We start from the raw sequence: 20,463 nt of genomic DNA on the forward strand, positions 1-20,463 counted from the left end.
CAGAAAACTGGCAAACTATCAAATATCAAAGAAACCAATGGGTCACATTGTCAAGAATGCAGAGAACTTGGAGTCCTTGCACATAGCTGATGGGAATGTCAAAGTTTCAACTGCTGTGAGAAAGAGTTTGGCAATTCTTCAAAAAGTTAAATGTAGAATTAATATATGATCCAGCAATTCTGCTCCTAGGTACTTATACAAGAGTCCAAAATAGGAAATTAAACAGATACGTGTATGATCACGTTCACTGCAGTACTAACCAAAAGGTGGAGAGAACCCGGGTCCATGGACAGATAAATGTATAGGCAAAATGTGATTTACACACACAATGAAATATTATTCTGCATAAAAGAAGTAAACATAGATGGTACATGAGACAATAAAGATGAACCTTGAAAACATTATGCTATGTGAATTGCAGCTACCAAAGAAGACTAATGTTATATGGTCACTGATATGAAATATCTAGAACAGATAAATTCATAGAGATACGATGAAGATTAGGAGTTACCAAGGTTGGGGGAGGGGATGATGAATTATTATTTAATGGGTATGGGATATGTTTGGAGTGATAAAAAAGTTTTAGGAATAGATAATGGTGATGGTTGTACATTATGAACATAATTGATACCATTGAATTATGTATTTAAAATGACTAAAACGGCAAATTTTATGTTATATGTATTTTATCCTAATACAAAATATTTTTTAAAATAATGGGTCATGTCAAAGAATAATGAAGGGACTCTCACTTGCTTACCCTGGGACAAATTGATTATTAGAGACAATATCTTCATACCACACACACACACATACAGTAACAACTATACTTAGCTGAAACACATCAAATATAAAAAAAAAATATTGGCCCCCATTGGATATTTCTAGGGCATGATTATTATTATGAATATTGATAAATAATGGGAAACAAACAACAGCATAGTTCTGTGGTAACAATATTTAAGAAAATAAATGGTTGATAAAGCTTAATTCTTCTTTTCAGAGCTGCAAAGGTAATAGATGTAGAAGACAAACATTTGCAACTCCTATTGAGATAATGGGTCAACAGTAGATGAACAATTTATGAAGTGAATGGTTAATGAGAAGAGTATTAATGAAGGATCTATTTATTATGACTTGGATCTGGAATGTTCCCTGGAGCCTCATGGGTGGAAGGCTTGTTCCCCACGGCAGCAATGCTCAGGGGTGGAGCTTTTGGAAAGTGGATCGTGAGGGCTCAGACGTCATCAGTGGATTCAGCCACCAATAGCTGAATGCAGAGATGCAAACGGTTGTCTGAGGGGTCATGGTGGGAGGAAGGAGGTCACTGGGAGCGTGTCCTTGGGGGCCGTATTTTGTCCCTGGTCCTGCTCTCTCCTGCTCTCTTTCTCTCCCCCTCTCTCTGCTTCCTGGCTGCTATAAGTGGAGTCGCTTTCCTCAGCCACACTCTTCCACCATGACGTTCTGCTTCACCTCCGGTCTGAGCAATGAGTTCACTGACCATGGACTACAACCTCACAATCACGAGCAAAAATGAATCTTTCCTTCTCTGAATTGCTTTTCTCAGGTGTTTTGGTCACAGTGGCAAAAAGCAGACACACAACTTAATACCATCGATTCCATTGATTGATCTTAGCATCACTGAAACAGGCCACCCAAACATGGTGTTTTTCATGATCTTATGCAGTAAGAAATACATGGAATGGTTAAGAATGGCTCTCACGTTAAAAACTTCCACCTAAACAACTAAACTTGAATCTAATCAACCCCCAGTTGTAATGCTCAGTTTATAGCAACGTGGAGGATAGAAGAACAAGTTAAATGGCACCATGAGGAAGCAGTCAGCCAAGTTCAGAGTACAGGACATCTCAGAGAACCAATGACCCAGTCTTTCTACTTGGCCTGGAAAATAGAGAAGAAGAGAGAAGAGGGAGGGGAGAATATTACAAAATAAAACAGGAACCAAATGCAATGTTTAGATCCTGGTTCAGATCCTGAATAGAACAACTAATTGTAAATTGGTATACTTGAGCTAATCAGGAAATTCGACTGTGTGGTCCTCATTCAATGGCATTAATAAACACTAATTTTTGTCTGTTTTAATATTATATATGCATGGAAAAATAGGTAAGATAAGGTTCTTATTAAAGATCAGAATAGGAGAATTGGGGGGTAGAGTGGTATGATGGCTTGGTTTTACTTTAAAATATTTCGAGAAAGAACAAAATAAACTGCAAATTTGGGGAGACAGAGGAAACAAGATTGGTGAAATGTTGACAGTGAGAGAGAATGGTGTATTCATTGGGATTCACTACCTTATTCTACCTGTGAGTGTTTAAACATAACAAATTTTTTTTTTCATGTGCCTTTCTTAAATAAGAAAGTACAACCCGAAAGTAACAAGTGGGCCTACATTCCCACTTTCCCTTGATCGCAAGACACGGCAAAGGTAATTTGGAGTGGTCTCAGCACAAGGCACAGCAGGAAGGAACAGTGACACAGAAAATCTCTGCTTGCGAACACAGAAATATTTTGTGCAGTGGCTTTGAGGAGCTGAGATCAGGTTGGATTAGAAGACATGGCCTGCATGCAGACACTTGGATCACATCAGCGAGGGACTTCATGTTCCCTTTGTGCTTCTGGCCTGCCAGTTCCTTCTTTGTGCCAACAGCTCTGTCTCTCACAAGCTGGAGGCCGATTCTTCATTCAGTGAGTTAATTTTAAATGAAACGAAAACCCAAGTCATAATGTTTGGTTCACTTCACAGGCAACAGGCGCTGTCTGCCTCATTAATGATTAACATGGCAGCTGGTAATGTCTTGCAGCTGGTTGACCAGTTTAATGATGCCAAAATTTGGCTATCTCCTTCTGCTCTGACCAAGGCAGGCATCAGTTTTGCTTACAGTGCCTTGAGCTCAGTGCTTAGTGAATAAGAACATAGATTATCAGGAAGAAGGAATAATCTCTCTTGTACTGGTGCCAACTCAAGTGCAAAGGCTATAATTATTTTGTTGGACTTGACTCAAAGTCTGCAAGACCCAGAATGCATTCAGGTGATGTTGAAAGAGAATGTTAGGTACCCCAAAGTGGTACCTCAGAAAGAGTTAAGGAACCCCTGTACTAAAGACTTCTCTGAGAGAAGATCTCAGAGGTGCTAGGTAGCCAAGAAAGAATTAAGAATGTTTTTCTTCCAAGAGATACACACAGGGCCCAGAATTGAAGGTTAAAGTAAACTAGTTTTGAAATCCAGTCATCGAAGGGCTTGAAACCTGCACAGTGCTGAGGTGTTAATGTGAAGCTTACGATCTGGGAAGACTTGAACTCAGGAGCATGAGTGAGGAATGCCTCCTTTTTTTAAAAATCGTGGCCAATCATGGCATTGAAGGGCAGGCAGAATGCAATGAAGGTGAACAGAGAGGCCATGAAGGCCACACCCTGAGTTAAATATTGCCGCTCTATACTCTCTGTGTGACTTTGGACAAGCTTTTTAACCTCTTGATATTAAAGTTTCTCCACGTACAAAATACAGCATTAAAAAGTTCAAATAATGATTCTAAAAATGGTAGCTGTTGTTATTTGGAAGTCTGAGATATTAGCTTTGTTTTTTCTTTGTCCGTTCTAAAGAGTCTATGTGTACCTCATCTGTAACTTTTTAAAGAAAATCCCCCTGTGATATTGATATTGTCATTTTGCTTTTATGAGTAAGGAAACTAAGGCTCAGAATCTGCCCTAGGTTATTGCCAAGAAGTAGCAGAGTTGGGACCAAGTTGGTTCCTCTGAACCTCAGCGCTTACTCCGCCTAGGTCACCAGGTCCTAGGCCTCCACTGCCCTCAGTTTCTTCAGTTTCCTGCAGTGTCCCCTGCCCAGCAATCCTGGACAGCTTTGCAGAGTAGCATGGCATTGACCACAGTACAGACTGGCTTGCCAACAGAAGGTACCACACAGTAAGAACAGAACTGCAGCATGGGGCATCTCTGTCCTGGCGCTTGACCTCCCCGAGGCCCCAATTAAGAAGACACTATTGATATTCTAGGCTGTGGAGGCTGATGTTGAGTTGGTGCTTATACTTCACTTGCTTTTGCCTGATGCATGCCGTGCCTGCTCTGTGACCCGAGTTACTCATTTTTTTTAGCAAGGACAACAGAGGAGAGACGATTGTTAGGACTCACGCACCCTGTCCCCAGCCTGCGTTCACAGGACACACAGACACGCGCACAGGCACATATGCGAGCCTCAGCACCCCTCCCGTTGGAATAAGCCTCCACGGTGCCAGAACAGACACTATTTCACTTGGAAGAAGTGTTCCATTTCTACCCTTCTGAAACCTTGTCAGAGTAAGAAAAACAGAAGCTGTGACTTTTCAATGCCATCTGGTAAGTTAGATTGAGCATCGGCACAGCGCGTGTGTCTGTTGTGCGGAAACAGGCCGCTCTAGGATTGCATAGTGACGCTCCCGAGGGGCCCGCAGGGAGAGGAGGCGTTTCGGAGGTCTGCCTTGCTGGGAGGGATGCCAGCAATTAGCCACCCCTCCCTCCACCGTTCCCTTTCCCTTCGGCTGCATGCATCCTGTGAGAGAGCCCTGTGCGCAGTCTCAGACCACCCACCCTGGCCTGGCCAAGCCGGGGTTCCCTTAGTGAGGAGTTTAGCAATCTGGGCGCATGACCTTGTGGGACCAGAACAGCTAACTCCTCTCTCCAACCTCAGACGGTGTTCCTCTGTTTTCACAGCATGAGTTGAGCCCAGCTAGCTGCAAAGAGACAGGTTATCCAAGTGGAAAAAGGATGAGGCAGCCCCGCAGGCCACAGGCCACTTTCCACAGCAGGCAGGTCCCAGCCTTGGAGGAGGCAGCAACATCTGCCTGGTGCATGGAGCAGGCAGCACACGTGTGCTTAACTTCACTTGGTCCAGGTACCTTGGTGCTGGGGAGGGAGAAGAGAGGAGGTTGGCTCAGGACAGGCCTCCCTCTCCATGCCTGGCCTTTGGTGTGCCTGGTGACTAGAAACTTTCACTCAGATTATACTTTTGTGTCCCTCCTCTGGCTTGATCATGGTCCAGTGCTGCAAGTCTAGAGCTGGTTTATGACACTCTGACACCTAGCCTGAGAGCTACAGCCGAGCCACATGACTTAATCCATCTCTGCCAAGAGGGTGGCAGTGTAGTGGCTTAGTAATGTGTGGATTCAGGCAGTGGACTACATTTCCCAGAATTCCCCTCCCCATGTTTCCTGTTAGGGTAAGTCACAGTAAGATTCTTACCTGAGATTTGGAGAGTGACAGTGGAGCTGCAGCCATTTAGTAGCTCACATACATTGTTGCTGGTCTGCTGATTCACCTTGTTAGCTTGAAGCAGCAACTGGGCCTGCGTTTGCTCTACCTTGTTCTGGTTCCTTCACCTTCTCTGTTAGGCCACTGTGTTTGTTGCCATGTGGTTTCTACAGGACGGCCACCAAGGGCAGAGGCTGCAAGGACTTCCAGACTATTATCCTGGGCTGTGGGTTCTCCCTTTGTTATGGTTTAGATATTAGGTGTCCCCCAAAAGCTCATGTGTGAGACAATGCAAGAAAGTTTACAGGTGAAATGATTGAGTTGTGAGAGTCTTAACCTAATCGGTGCCTTGATCTCCCACTAGGCATTACCTGAGTGTTGACTATAGGCAGGTAGGGTGTAGCGCGAGGAGGTGGGTCACTGGGGGCTGCCTTTGGCATATACATTTTGCGAGCTGAGCTTAGTCTCTGCTTCCTGTCATGTTCCCAGCTGCTTTCCTCTGCCACACACTTCCATCATGATGTTCTGCCTTACGTCAGGCCCCATAGAAGTTGGCCATGTATGGATTGAGACCTCTCAAACTGTGAGCTCCTAAATAAACAATTAACAATTGTTCAGGTGTTTTTTAGGTTGCAGCAGCAACAAAGATGATTAAAACACCCTTGTTCTTTCTCCACCCTTCTGATGACCTGCCCTATAGCCTTCCAGCTCTATCATTTGTACAAGAGGCTGTTTAGCTCAGTCTCACAACTGTATAAAGTCAAATCCCTGTAATAAAGTTACTCATCCATCCATCTGTGTGTCTATCCATTTATCTGCCTCTCTGTCTCCAGCCTTCCTGTCTGTGTGTCTGTCTACCGAAATCTCCTGCTGGTTCTGCTTCTCTTGCTGAAGGCTGACTGACACGGATTGGGATAGAGTTGGGAGCCCGAGGAGTCCCAGAGGGCTGAATCCCCTTGAGACTACAGACCAACACGACTCAGGACAGAGCACTCAAGACCACACTCAGAACATCTGCTACCTTCTGTTCTGGGAGATGATCTCCATCTTCACACACTCCCCGCTGGTAGGAAGGCATGTCTGCTCTGCGGGTACAGGCCTCTTCCAGCTACCATCAAGTGTCCCCCAGGCTGTGCATAGTTTCTTCCTTCTCGTCCCTGCTTGTCCTTCTGCACTCAGATCTTTGGGAAATTTGAGCCTGACTGGCCCTTTGTCATCCTGAGCCCAAAAGACCAACTTCTCTGTGGGAGCCAGGTGGGTGACTTCAGGGAAAGGGCAGTCAGCGCGCAGACCCTGAGAGCCCTGCCTCCAGCGTGGGACAGATGAAGCGGGAGCCTAACTGGCTTCCTCTTATTGCGTGTGGGAGCATCATAGTCCTGTCACTCAGTCCAGGATCAGAGAAAATCCCAAATGAGAAGCCAGCTTGGTTTTTCATACCTTCTACATGGTAGCTGTATTTCGAAAACTGTCGGTTTCTACATACTTACTCTCTATACCACCTCAATTTTTTAGTCAAGACTCTTGGTTAGATGCTAATAACCCCTGGAACAATAATTTTGTCTCTTCCTTTCTAATTTTTTGACTTCTGATTTTTTTCTTTTATAATTGTGCTAACATCTTCTGTACAATAAATCACACAAGAGAAGTTATAAAAAAAAAAAGAAGAAGAAGCCATCTTGGTCCAACTGCTCCTCTCTGCCCCAGCTGACTGCTGGGAGCTCTCTGGGAGATTAAGGCCGACACCCCCTTCTCCTGTGCCAGGGAGCAGGAACTGGGTGCCTTCTACTCCCATCACAAAGGATAGAGCCTGGAAACACTAGTGCTTCTGACTAATTTGCCCCAAGTCCCTTGTCATAGGATGTACATTGTGTTTTGCATTTTGAGGTTTGATGTGTAGCTGGATGCCTCCTGGTGATTTCTCAGCACAAAATAATGACAGCTTGAATGAAATTCAATGGTTACTATTTTTTTCCAACCCTTAGTTATTGTTTTGCACCAGCTCATTACTTCCCCTAGTTGGAACTGGTAGCAGAAACAGAAGGGGTGAAATACCACCAAGGGGACCATTCTTTCAGTATTCATAGCAGGTGTCTCCATTAGGTTTTTCCTCAGAGCCACATCCAGGTGTATCAAATTAGTTAAGAGGGCCATGGGTTCATTTGCATGTGATCTGCACATCGTTTCTTAGTACTTGGATAAACAGTGCTGGCACTTTTCAGGAGATTCCTGGTTTAAATTTTGTTATTTCACACCAGAATCTCTGCGATTGCACACCTGGAAGACATTTCAAGTGAGGGAGAGAGAAGAGAGGGACGTGAAGATTCCACGCTGTTGTGCTCTGGGGTCTGTTAAAGGAGAGGTCTTAGGGTGGGAAGGGAAGCGTGAATACTGGGAATCTAAAAGATTAATAATGACGAAAGTGAGGTGGTGATGATGGTGATGATAATAACCGTTTGGGTCTGAGATACCGTGAAGCCCCTCTGTGACCTCACAGGTCCAAAGTGCACTCAGGATCCATCCAATCAATCTCTACCTAGATGTAAATGCTGGTTTAATTCACTGTTCTACAACCTATATGGAGAAAGAAAATCTTCTCATGCCAAGTACTGCTGAATAAAATAACACTCTGTATTCAAAGGATTCTTCTAGTATCCTTTAGGGAACATCCACTAATTCTGCCCTGAGTCCCCAAGAAAAAAACAAAACAAAAACAAAACCCACTCACCTCTCCTCACTCTTCCCATCCATTCCTCCTCGATGCCATTGGATCCCGAGCTGTTAGGAGGTTTATTTTCCTTGCCAACAGCCTGCAGGCTTAAAAACACAAGCGCACTCTTTCCTTTGGCTGAGTTAAAAGAACATCTCCATCTGATTTCCTTGGGGACTTGATACAGTTTTCTCTAACTTTTTCTTCTCCTTTCCCTGCCTCTGCCTCTGTCTTTTCTCTGCATCTGCCTTCCCTTCCTGGTTCTGTCTCCCCTCCCCCTCCCTCCTACATCCTGCACAAAATGACAGGGAACTCAGCCCGAGCAGAGGGGTGGTGGGGTGGCAGCGCACAGGGAGAGCAATGCGGCGGGTAATCCCAGATGCACAGGGCGGTGGGAGGTGGCGTGGGTCATGCTAAGGAAGCTGGAGGCCTGTAACGATGGCCACAGAATCCTGTGATTACACAGTCCTTAAAACCTGCCCTGCTGCAGCTGGATCCCCTGCCAGGAGGATTGAGTGAGTTTTGTTAAGGCCCTTAAAGAAACAGTGAGTGGCGGCAGCTACTGGGGCGGTAGATTTGTCGGAGTAAAATGGGACTGCGCTGCTGCCTGGCTTGGTTGGAGAGAGGCGAGGGCCAATTATCCAGATCTGCATGAAGGCCTGGGCCTGGGAAGGACACGAAGCTAGGATGCCAGGGTGCAGTGGGATTAATTGGCTGGTCTTGCGGTTTCAGAGCGAAGCCGCTTTGTAGGAGACCCTAGGGAATCTACCAAACAACCATTTATTTTTTTCTGTTTGACTTGCATTTATTGTTCTTGCTCTAAGGAGCTCAGAGTGCTCTCTGTACCCCACAGTATTCACTTGATCTTGTGTTTTATCCCACACAGGAGCTGAGGATGGGTGTGGCAGATGCCAGGCATTCTGAATCAGCCTTTATGAACTGGTGTTCCGTCCCTGTGAATTCATCTCTAATCCAGTGTGTCCTTATATCTTTTCATAGGGTAGAAATGTCTGGCAACCTCATTTTCTTGATGGGCAAAATCACCAAGAGCAAAAGGGACATTTATAACTCCTCACTAGAATTGGCCCCTTCCAAGTCTCTGGGAGGGCACCTGGTGACATATGCATATGATTATGCATTTTGGATGTTGTTTATTTTTTCTTTGGGAATTGGTTAAGATCATTGTCTCTTTCAATTCAAAAGTCTCCTCACTAGTCTCACTGGTATGTCCGTGGGCAATTTGGAATCCAGCTGAAGGGAAACCAAAGTGACCTATGTTTAGTTTGAGCTTGGTGGCTGTGCTAAGGGCTGTCATCACTACTGCTAAGCATAGTTGTTATTACTGACTTCCCCAATACAGGAAGCACTTCCAGGAATATTTTTACCACCCATTGTGTTGACTCATCAGTCTCCAAAGCTTAGGGCTGGAAGTCATGTCATGCCATGGAGGAGTCCTGTGGCAAATGACACTAGATTGATGTGGTTTGAGGAGAAGAAGCAAGACTTGGAATGTACAGAGTGAGAAGCTAATCTAGGGGAGAGTCATTTAAACTATGAAAGAAACTTGATAGAAGTTTTTCCAAATGCGCCAACAATCCTAAAATTTTGTATGACATTGCTCTGTTACAAATTGCAAAGCTGAATCTTTTCTAAATTAGCAATAATAAAAATGAAGGCTTATCAGTTATGCTGGAGGAAACACTAGATTATCTTTCTATTCCCTCTATAGAAACTGCTATAAAATCATCACCATAGAAAGAGGTGATTATATGTTAAGAAGTATATGAAAAAAGATGCACAGTAGGGTTGTGTCAGGCAATTAGTAAAGGTGTTAGGATGTTTAAAATTGTTTTTGATGTTTGTGGTATTTGTTGGCTTTACAATGTTTGTCATTGTGATTTATTTTCTCATTCTAAACAATTTTTGCTTTTATATCTAATTTTGAATTTTAGTTTTGTGTTCTCTTCTCAGGGGAATTCCCGTGTTGTGTAAGCATGAGACTCCATATCTCCTGAATCTGCTCCTGGGTGTTCAGGTTGTCCTTGGCAGGGTCCTGGTGGCTCTCTCATGTCCAGAGCAGACCTTCTCTGCCTGACTGAAAGTCTGGTGCTCAAGCCATAGGCAGATCCCATGAATGACACTCCCAATCACTTGCTCCAGCTCTTCACACACACAACTAAAATCCCCGTCACTAGCTGGTCTTCCCCTACTCCCCATTAAAAGTTCAACTGTGTGAGATTTAATGGAGAGATCCTTGGGATAATCGTATTGTAGTTAAAAATCGGATACTACCTAATTGTGTGAATTTAACCAAGTCAGTGTATCTTTTGACCCCAATTTATTCATCTCTCATCTGGGCATAATTATGACTGTCTATTCTCCCTTATAGGGTGATAGTGGGTACTACTGGGATTAAAGGAGAGGTTAAAGTTCTCTGAGAAGTCCAGAGTACTTTGCAAATAGAAGGGATTATGTTTTAGTTATGAAGTCAAAGCCTCTGTCTTCCAAACCTGAGATTTTAGGTACTTAGCCTAGAATTCCAAGGGAGGTAATACTTTCTGCATTTGTCCTTCTGACAATCAGAGTCATTTGTGCAAAGGCATGGCACCTTGACTATGGCATGTGTGAGGGGGCAAGCAACCACCTCTCTTAGATGTTAGAGGTTATTAGAGGATCTGATGTGTAAGAAGGGGCTTAATTCAGTTCATATCCTCAGGGGCTGCTCCTTTGAGGTGACTTCCTCCCTGTGCATGGAACCCTCTGATGTTTCTAATTGACTTGAAAGTATCTTGTCTCTCCTTGGAAATGTCACTAGCCCTTTTCAAGTGCACTTCCAGGCAATCAGGATCAATACATTGCTAGGTTAAGCATATTAGATGGTGATTGACAGTCCAAATGAGTGTATGCTTCAGCTGCTGTAGAATCAGTTCCAAGCTGAGGACCTGCTGAAGCCCATTCATACCTATGAACAGGTATCAATGGCCTAGAAAGCAAGGCCTGAGAAGATATGAAGATAGAAACAGTGAAGATCACAGCTGGTCTCCAGGTTTAACCTGTTGATAGGGGTTGGAGTTCAAGGTCATTTCCAATTAAATAGCTATTTTCTGGGCACCTGTTTTGTTCCAAATGTTGTTATACCTGGTGAAATAAAACAGGTCCTTCCCTGTTATGAGCATAGTAGGGGTTAAACACACATGCGACTTACTCATGTCAGCTGGGCTGTGGCCGTAACATGGGTAGAAAAAACTTCTGAGAGCCAAGGAGGGAGGCTTGGTGTCCCATCTGTTTGTTTTTTGGATTCCTTTATGTGGACAGTGAGAAAAGCATTATTGAGAAGAGACTTACCTTTAGGAACGTTACCCCTTACTTCAGCTCTGTCCATGAACGACTCTGTTTCTTTTTTTAACCTTTGACCGCTCATTTCCCTTAATGTTTTGGCACCATACCTGCCCTTGCCCAGGGTGAAAAGTGTTTCCCCCCTAACTTCAGGGAGAGCAGGTCTGGTACTTGGGTGTATCAGTTGGCAGACAGCTCTGCCGGCTCTCCAGGGTCCAGTGTGCTCCAGGGGGCAAGGTGTGAAGCTCCACTCAGTTCTATGAGGCTGCTTATTACAGAGAGAACTCTAGGGGCGGCGTCTGTGGACATGGCCACCGTGGCCTGACCCACATGAGTACACAGTCCTGGCCTCCTTGCTGTGGCCCAGTCACTGGGGAAACTGGAGCCTCCTGCAGCATCCTGCTGTGTGTGGGGCTTTGTCCTCAGGAGTTAAGAGGCATAGGTGCATGCGCACAGATGAGAAGGTGCATGCCTGCCTGGGGAGAGAAGACGGCGGAGTTGCGCGTCACTGGCTGGACTCAGGCCTAGAGTGGTCCCACCTCAGCCACAGTGAGCAGCTGCTTCCTCTGGTCGGACCCAGAGCAACCCAGGCTGTGCCTCCCCAGCTCTGCCTACACGTTTTCCACAGGCTGAGGTGTTTGTGTGTGTGTATCTGGATGTGTCCTGTTTACCTACAGGGCACAGCCTGGCCCTTCCTGGATGGGTCAGGAGGGTAAGTGGGTAACAGCAGTGAGCCTGGGACAGGCTATCTGGCCAGGCTCCCCAGCTTGTTCCCAGGGCCTGCCTGCCTACAGCTCCTGCCTCCCTGCTTCTGCTGCCCCATTCGGATTCCTCCAGTCTCCCTTGGCTGCCGTGGGCCTGGCCTGCTGTGGTCCCTGTGCCCGTTACTACCTGTGTGAACCCTGTGTCCTGCGGGGCCTCTGGTTTCTCTGATGTCTGAATTTTTGGTGAGTTTGTGCCCCAAGGCTAGTCTTTCCATGTGGAGTATGGAACAGGGGACATCTAGAGATGGGAGATCCTGACTGTCACAAAGAAAAAGGCACACTTGAATAGGTACTAAAGAAACTAATGAATGTGCGCCCTTAGCATGGTCCTCCCAAGTAGCACGCTCCTAATAAGTCCTGTTACTATTATCGATGATAGTAGTAATGATATTGTCATTTTGTTTATTATTTCATTTTCATTATTTAACACCAATTATCCTATCTTTGCAAGAGAGCAGTGCTGCTTTAATTTTAATATGCATATGGATCATGCTAAAATGAAGATTTTTGTCCAGAAGCTCGGAACTTCTGAATTAAAAAAAAATTTCTTTTCAAATGATGCTGATGTTCCTGGTCCATGGACCACAGTTTGAGTAACAAGGGCCTAGGGGACCTCCGAGAGGGTGTCAGACTGGGGCTAGAGTCTTGAGGAAAGAGAGTAGGATTGCGAATGTTTCCGCTCCAAGCACCTCTGGAGTCAGGAACGCAGAGCAGGGACGATGCTGCTGGAGGCTGTGTCAAGTTCTAAGACTGACACCTGGTTTCTAGGGAGAAAGCAGCGAAACTGATTACATGAAAAGGCCACGCGGATTGGTGTGCATCCATCAGTACTGGAGAAGAGGAATCTTTGTCATTTCCAAGTGGGTCACAGCAGATCTGGCAAGGACGCAAATCTGTGAGTTTACGGAAAGGAGGAAAGAAGGAGGTCATGGGAGTCCTGGGGGAGAGGAGCGTCCCTCCCAGTCATCGTTCTGGTCTGTCTGAGCTCCTGCCTGTCAGAGGTGCAGGAGTGGTTTCTCCAGGTTTCTTGGTAGCTCTGACAGCAGTGCTGGGGGTGACGTTGGGAGCTTCCTTAGGCAAAGACGTTCTCTCGCTTAATCTGCACAAGGATTCTAAGTGGGCCTTGCTCTGTTTCAAGACCCTCTCACCGCCTAACATTCTTTATGTTTTACCGGTTTATTTTGTTTGTTGTCTCTCCCAGGAAATGCAGGCTTCAGGCAAACCCGTTCATCTCTCCCAGCCCCTAGATAGTGTTTCATATGTCGCGGTTGCTCAGTATGTATTTGTCAAACAAGTGAGTGGATGGAGGAGAAAAATAGAAAAATGGTGCAAACAGTGAGTGATATAGTCAAAACCTGTGCACTTTACTCTGAAGCTCTTAACCATTCTGTGTGCGGGGCTCTGAAGTATGTTGGTTATATCACAGCTCCATTGCCGTAATGTTAGCTTGCAAAATTCTAGGTGTGAGTCTTTGACTGGTAAATCCCAGAGTGCCTGTGGGTACCATCTGGATAACTGAGCATTGGTGATCAGTGGCCTCGTAGAGATCACAATAGAGTTGACTGCGAAACCAACCAGGCATCCTAGTTCATTTGTGCTTCCAGAAAAGGGGAGGGGAAGATGCTTTAAGAGAATAAACACCCTGTTATGCCAGGCCTGAGGTTAGGCCAGCTCAGAGTGGGGTTTTCTGTATAATGCCAGATCATCTTTTCTTTAATGACAATTGTTACTTGCTCAGCCCTATTAGAGAATCTATTTATTCATTGTTCTTTTGGGGTCCCAAAGAAAGCCCTATTAGACACGTCTGTGTTGCAAGAGCAGGAATCTCCAGGGGGAGCAGCCAGGCAGGCCTCCTAAACCACACAGACTCTACAAGCAGAAGAGGTCCTGGTTTCTGTACATGAGACTGCAGCTGGGTACTGATGGTGGTCCTTCTGCTGACCAAGATATGCATCTTTAAATATCATGAGAGCCTTAGGGTAGGAGCTTTGGCAGAACAGTGGAAAACAAAATCAACAATTTGCTAAAACTAGCTCTTGATGCAGATTTAACTTCTTGGCATCTCCTGATACAAGATGAGATGCACACACAGAGCTGGGTAACCTCTATTGAGCAAAGTGGTCAAATCCTGCTGTGCCAGTAGGCCAAGGAGCCACAGGACATCTGTTGTACATCCCTCCTCACCCAAGCTCACAGGTATAAAATTGAAAGTGACTCCACCAGGCACTGGACACATTCCCAAATGCCCTTGGGCATAACCAGGCCCAGTGGGCATGAAGCCATCAATGAGATCATGATTGATGAAAATAAATTGTGCTGTGCCTCGAGATAGTTATTACTGGGAAAGGAAGGAGGAAAGCAATACTATTTTGTGCCAGCAAACTGAAACTTTCTATTTTGGTTTTTTAAAAATAGCTCATTCTGAGATGGAAGTCTCAGCTGATGAAAAGTCACCATCAGAGGATTACCTTGATTTTCATCATATAATCAAGACAGGACATCTTCTAATTGGTTCACTTATATCTACAGTGGCCCCAACGAAATGCTCAGTTTTTAATGGTTTTATCCAACGAAAAGTAAGAGCCGTTATTCCTAGAATATCCTTTAAACCAAAAGCCCTTCAAATTATCCTTGTGGGAAATTTTTGCATCAAACTGATTTTGCAAGTTGAGAGGAAGGACTTGTAAATTCACGTAACCTAACACAATTTCTTATGGCTTAATGTATGAATGAAGGGGTTAATTTTTAGGACCCTTTTCCAAAGTGTTGTAAATGAGGAAATAAGAGCAAGGAGAGCAACTTCTTCCAAATTTAGCGTGATGGGTGGCTCACACCTTACCTTCAGCTCATGGGTTCATTTTGTAACAAAGGGTTGAAGAATTTTCTACTGGAGGTGCATACATCAAAACAATCTCCAAACCCAAATGAGGGCCCAGCTCCATCAGGAATAACGAATGTCCAAGCTGTTTCAAACCATAATTTATTTCTGTTCCCAGAGTTCGTCACATGATCCACCACTGCTGCTCATTTTCTGAAAATAATTTCTCTAGATGTCCACGGGCTTCCAGCTCTCATCACCCAGAACAGTAAAGAATAGTCACCTCCCCTCACGTAATTCATCCCAGTGTCCACAAATCTCTCCAGGTCTCCAAAAACAAAGCAGAATGCAAAATGCAGAATACGATTGTTCATCAGTGCATGGGCATGTCTCCAAGTGCATAATAGAAAATGTGAATAAGGGAGAAAATTGTGGGCTTGGGACTTTTAGCCAGTGGCTTTGATTTTACTCTTGCCTCACTTAAACAAAATAGGCTTTTGGCTGCAAATAGATTCCCCTTGTTTCCAATATGAAATCCCCATTGTACCTTGTGGAATGTGGACTGCTCTAAACTCAGACTTTGGTATGTATCAGTTGTCTTGGGAAATATCACGAGAGGACATAAAAGAGACCTAGTGTCATGTTGCAAGGCCAGGAGGGAAAGTTTAGACCTTGCAAATGAGTATGTCCAACAACCAGATCAGGTGTGTTTGCCTCAAAATCACTGGTGTCTGTGTTCAATGCCAAAATGATAGGAAAGAGGCGAGAGGCCCAGCAATGGAACGTCATGGCCTGAGTCAAGGCGATGACATATTTCCTTGCAATTGCTCTCAACTAAATACTGTGTTAGGAAAAATCAGACCCAGCAATTCCTGATGAAACATTCGCCAGTCTCATCAAATTCAGTACATCAAGTCCCGTGGAGGAAAGCAGTCTGAGGTGCGCTTCATTTGGGGAAGTCAATCGGATGCAGCCAGGGAATATCAGAGAAATAGAATCATTACCTGGGACCACTGATTTTACCTCCCGCACCTTCCTCCACAGCTGCATCTTTCCACCAGTCCTCGTCTTCAATGATTCTGTCCTGTGCTAGTGTCCCCCAAGTAGCTCATCATTTTGTAATTATTTACCCACTTCTGTCCCATATTTGACTATAATATAGTTATCTTTTTAAAAAGATACCTTTACTTTCCTTCTTTATTTTTATGTGTGCTAAGCGTCGAACCCAGCGTCTCACACATGCCAGGCAAGCGCTCCACCTCTGAGCCACAGCCCAGCCTGACAGTTATCTTTGCAACTGTGTTCAATACGCTGCTGACGATGGAGCAAGGCTTCATGTAAACTTAGTGAATGCACATATTCGTCATGAAGAGAAAAACCATTTTCAAATAATCTGTGGAAAACACATAACGCACACATGTAGTTAGTCTGTAAGGCATCCTTTATAAATTGAAATCTATATGTTAATCATTATCCATACACAGGGCCCCTTGGTTCTTTCTTGATTATAAGCTTGCTGATTTTAGGCCTGGTTTTAAATATTGTTTTCTTCCACTCATATTTCTAGTGGAGTACTAACAATATGTTGAATTTGAATTGAATTAAACTTAATTAAGTGCTTTTTTTAAAAAAAAAATTCTTTTAGTTATAAATGAACACAACATCTTTTTATGTGGTTACTTTTATGTGGTGCTGAGGATTGAACCCAGTGCCTCACGCACGCATGTGAGGCAAGTTCTCTACCACTGAGCCACAGAACAGTTCTCCCCTTGGAGACAAATGGTTTTACTCCCTCTGAGTTGCACTCATTCTTTTTATGGTGTTTGGAATACTCCCTCGTCCCCTGGAATGGACTGTTTGCTAAATTATGCTCTTTGCTGAAAATCATAACTTATTCTTATTAAAGTACTGCATGTCCCTTTAGGAAGGTGTTTCCATGAAATTCTAAAGTTCTGAGGGCCTACCGCCTTGGACATTTCTTGACTTAGCAAGTGAAGAACTGCAAGTGCGATTTGAATAATTAACGTGCACAACCTGCTGAGGCGAAGGCATTTGTTTTGCACCCAGTTATCTGCTGGCTTGCCCACGCTTCTCCTTCTTGCATGAGGCCCGGTGCTGGGTGGTCTAGAGGCAGTGAGGCCCGGGCTCAGGGAGACCTGCATTGTCCTCAGCCAAGGTCAGTGGACTCTTCATCTGCTCCAATGTGTCCTGAGGCCTTTTTCTTCTTTTACTTCAGATGCCCTGAAAGAAATGGAAAAAATTGTAAAAAGTCTCCATCTCTCCTCTCTGTGATGGAGTGGTCCTTCTGTGCGCGCTCTGAAATTAAGGGCTTCTAGATGTACCTCAAAGCAGTGGCTGCTGTGTTTTTATGATGGGTGGGAAATTAATTTCTCATCTGTGGTGTCAGGTCATCCATTTCCCCAGAAGGCAGTCTCAGAGAGAACCACTCTCCCGACTGCTTGCTCCTGGTTGCCTTTGCCTTTGCCTTTCTCCCTGCATTTCTCTCCTCCGTTCCTCTCTGCCTTTGTGCTCAGCTGTGCAGAAAATGCTTTCTTGGTGGTGTCCTAGGGCTCATCACGTGGTTGGCTGGTGATCGCTGAGGACGTGAGATCCTCAGGTCTACCTCTGGCATTCCCAGCTCTCCACACTCTCTAAAATACAATTTTGGATTTTATTTGCAAGCAGGTTGTGGTAGATGGTGTTTTGAGAATGGGAGGAGATGCATGTGGTGGCTTTTGGGAAAGTGCTTGGTGTTGACGGTGTTACTGGTCCTCGCTGCTGTTGTGACCTGGCAGCCCTGGTGTGTAAGGGCTTCTTTCCAGTCCCGAAGCCATAGATGTGGAGTAGGAGGAGGAGGTACAGGGGGTGGATAAGAGGCCACAGTGCTGTCTGGTATTTGATTCCAGCTCATTTCCCATTGGCTATTCCAAGGTAATATAACCCAATTATCTTATTTAACTTTTATATCTTTCATGATGTGTTCAGATCTCACTTCCTTTTTTGCCGGAAAAGAGCCAGCGTTGGTGTGATACCCTGTGCTGCTCAGAACATTTCCATATATTCTATTTCAAAACAGCCCCGTAGGGGAGGAAAGGCTGGCAAAATTTATTATCACCGTCTGCACACTCCCTTCATCCTATGTCCACTTTCTATAGCTATGGATAACATATGACATCAAAATTAAGTCAACTTGTGAGCTAGTTTTTGCCATTCTGCTCCACAGGTAGGAAAATTGGCATCCAGAGAGTTGAAGTGACTTGCTTTAGGTTCCTGGATAAAAGTTGAAGAAATCAGTCCTCAAGATCATACTTCCCATATCTTTTTTTTTTTTTTTAAATAACCTCTTTATTTTGAGATAGATGTAGATTCACATGCCCTTGTAAGAAACAATACAGAGAGATCTGTACCCTTCCCAGTTTTCTGAAACTATAGTACATCTCAACTAGGATATTGACCTTGATGCAATCAAGATTCAGAGTACCCCATCAACCTAAGGATTCCACTAATCCCAACAAAAGGAATCCACTAATCTGTTCTTTCCAGTTCTATAATTTTGTCATTTCAAGAATGTTATGGCCAGACACAGTGGTGCCTGCCTGAAATCACAGCTGCTTGGGAGGCTGAGGCAGGAGGATCACAAGTTCCAAGGCCAGCCTCAGCAACTTGGTGAGACCCTGTCTCAAAACAAAATAAAAATAGGTCTGGGAGCAGAGTGCCCTGGGTTCTGAAGTAATGAAAAAAAAAAAAAAAAAAAGCAGTATATAGACAATACTCAGCATGATTCTATGAAGGTCCCACGGGTTGCTGCAATATGGCCAGCTTGTTCCCTTATTGCTGAGCGGTGCTCTGTGGTGTGGCTGTATCTCCACGGTTTGTCTAGCCATTCACCCATTGAAGGACATTTGGGTTGTTTCTAGTTTATTTATATTACAAATAAAGCTGTTATAAACATTTATGGAGGTTTTCATGTGAACATATGTTTTCATTTCTCTGGGATCAATGCCCAGGAGTACAATTTCTGGGTTGTGTAAGAGTTGCATGTTGAGTTTTTAAGGAAGCACCAAGCCGTTTTCCAGAGTGCCTGTCCATTTGCATTCTAGCCAGCAACTTCCCATCAGCCTTTGCCTCACATCCTCGCCAGCCTTTGGTGTTGCCACTGTTTTTAATGTTAGTCCTGCTGATATGAATGGAATGAGCTCATCATAGTTTTAATATGCATTCCTCTTGGGGCTAATGATGCTAAACCTCTTCTCATGAGCTTATTTATCACATTTTTCTTCTTTAATGAAATGTCTTTCATATCTTTTCCCTAATATTTAACACATTTTTTTTTTCTTCTCTTGAATTGGGAGTTTCATGCACCTTCTAGATAGAATGTGCTCTTCAAATTGGATAGGTGACTTACACATATTTTCTCCAAGTATAACATGTCTTTTTATTCTCTGAACAGGGTCTTTCAAAGATGAACACCTTTTCATTTTGATGATGTCCAATTTATAAATTTTTCCTTTCCTGCATTGTGTTTTGTTCTCAAGTCTAAGAACTCTTCATCTAACCCTACATTTGGAAGATGTCCCTACATTGTTTTGTAAAGTTTGTGTGAAGACTTTAGTTTGTCATCTTACATTTAAGTCTACAAATTAAATACTTTGAGTATTTACCTATGACTAAAGTATTTTGAGTTAACTTTTGTATAAAGTGTGAGACCTGCATTAGGATTCTTTTGTTAGTGTTCGTTTATGCCAATGAATGGCCAATCAATTGAGCAAAGTTTGTTGAAAAGAGTTTGTTTTCCTCCATTGAATTAATTTTGCACCTTTGTCAAAAATAAGTTGGACACACTTGTGTGAGCAAATTTCTGGGTCTTCTGTTAGGTTCCATTTACCTGTATATTTCTGTTCTGCACTAAGACCTCACAATCTTGATATTATGGTTGGATACTAAGTCTTAGAATCAGGTAGAATGATTCCTCTCACTTTATTCTTATTCAAAGAAAAATTTTAGCTATTCTTATTCCTTTACTTTTACATATAAATTTTACGATAAACTTGTCTATAAGTAAAAAATATTTTGCTGAGATTTTGGTAGATGAAAAGGGAATAATGGAATTTAAAATGCCTAATTTTGCAACCCCTAATGAGGTAATGGATTGTCAATCAATGCACAGTCTATGACTTGAAAGATTAATGGGGAATGTTAAAATATAGAGATCCATTTTATACCACTGATCCCATTAAAACTGTGTATCTATTTAGGAAAGATTTTCATCTTTTCTATGTCTAGTCTTTCAATCCATGAGCACAGTATATCCTTTTCCACTTACTTAAATCTTTGATTTCTTTTATAATCATTTTCAGTTTTTAATCATATAAATCCAGTACATGTTTGGTTAATTTTTTTGAGTGACTATACATATATTATGTTCTTAATTTTGAAGTATACATGTTCAATGTTAGCATATAGAAATATAATTTATTTTGTGGGTTCTAACTTGCTGAACTCATTTATTATTTTAGGAATTAAAAATTTTTATTTCTTGGAATTTTTCTTTGTAGACAATCACTTTCAAATAG

This window comes from Sciurus vulgaris, assembly GCF_902686455.1.
Source record: "Sciurus vulgaris genome assembly, chromosome: 12".
NCBI classification, from domain to species: Eukaryota; Metazoa; Chordata; class Mammalia; order Rodentia; family Sciuridae; genus Sciurus; species Sciurus vulgaris.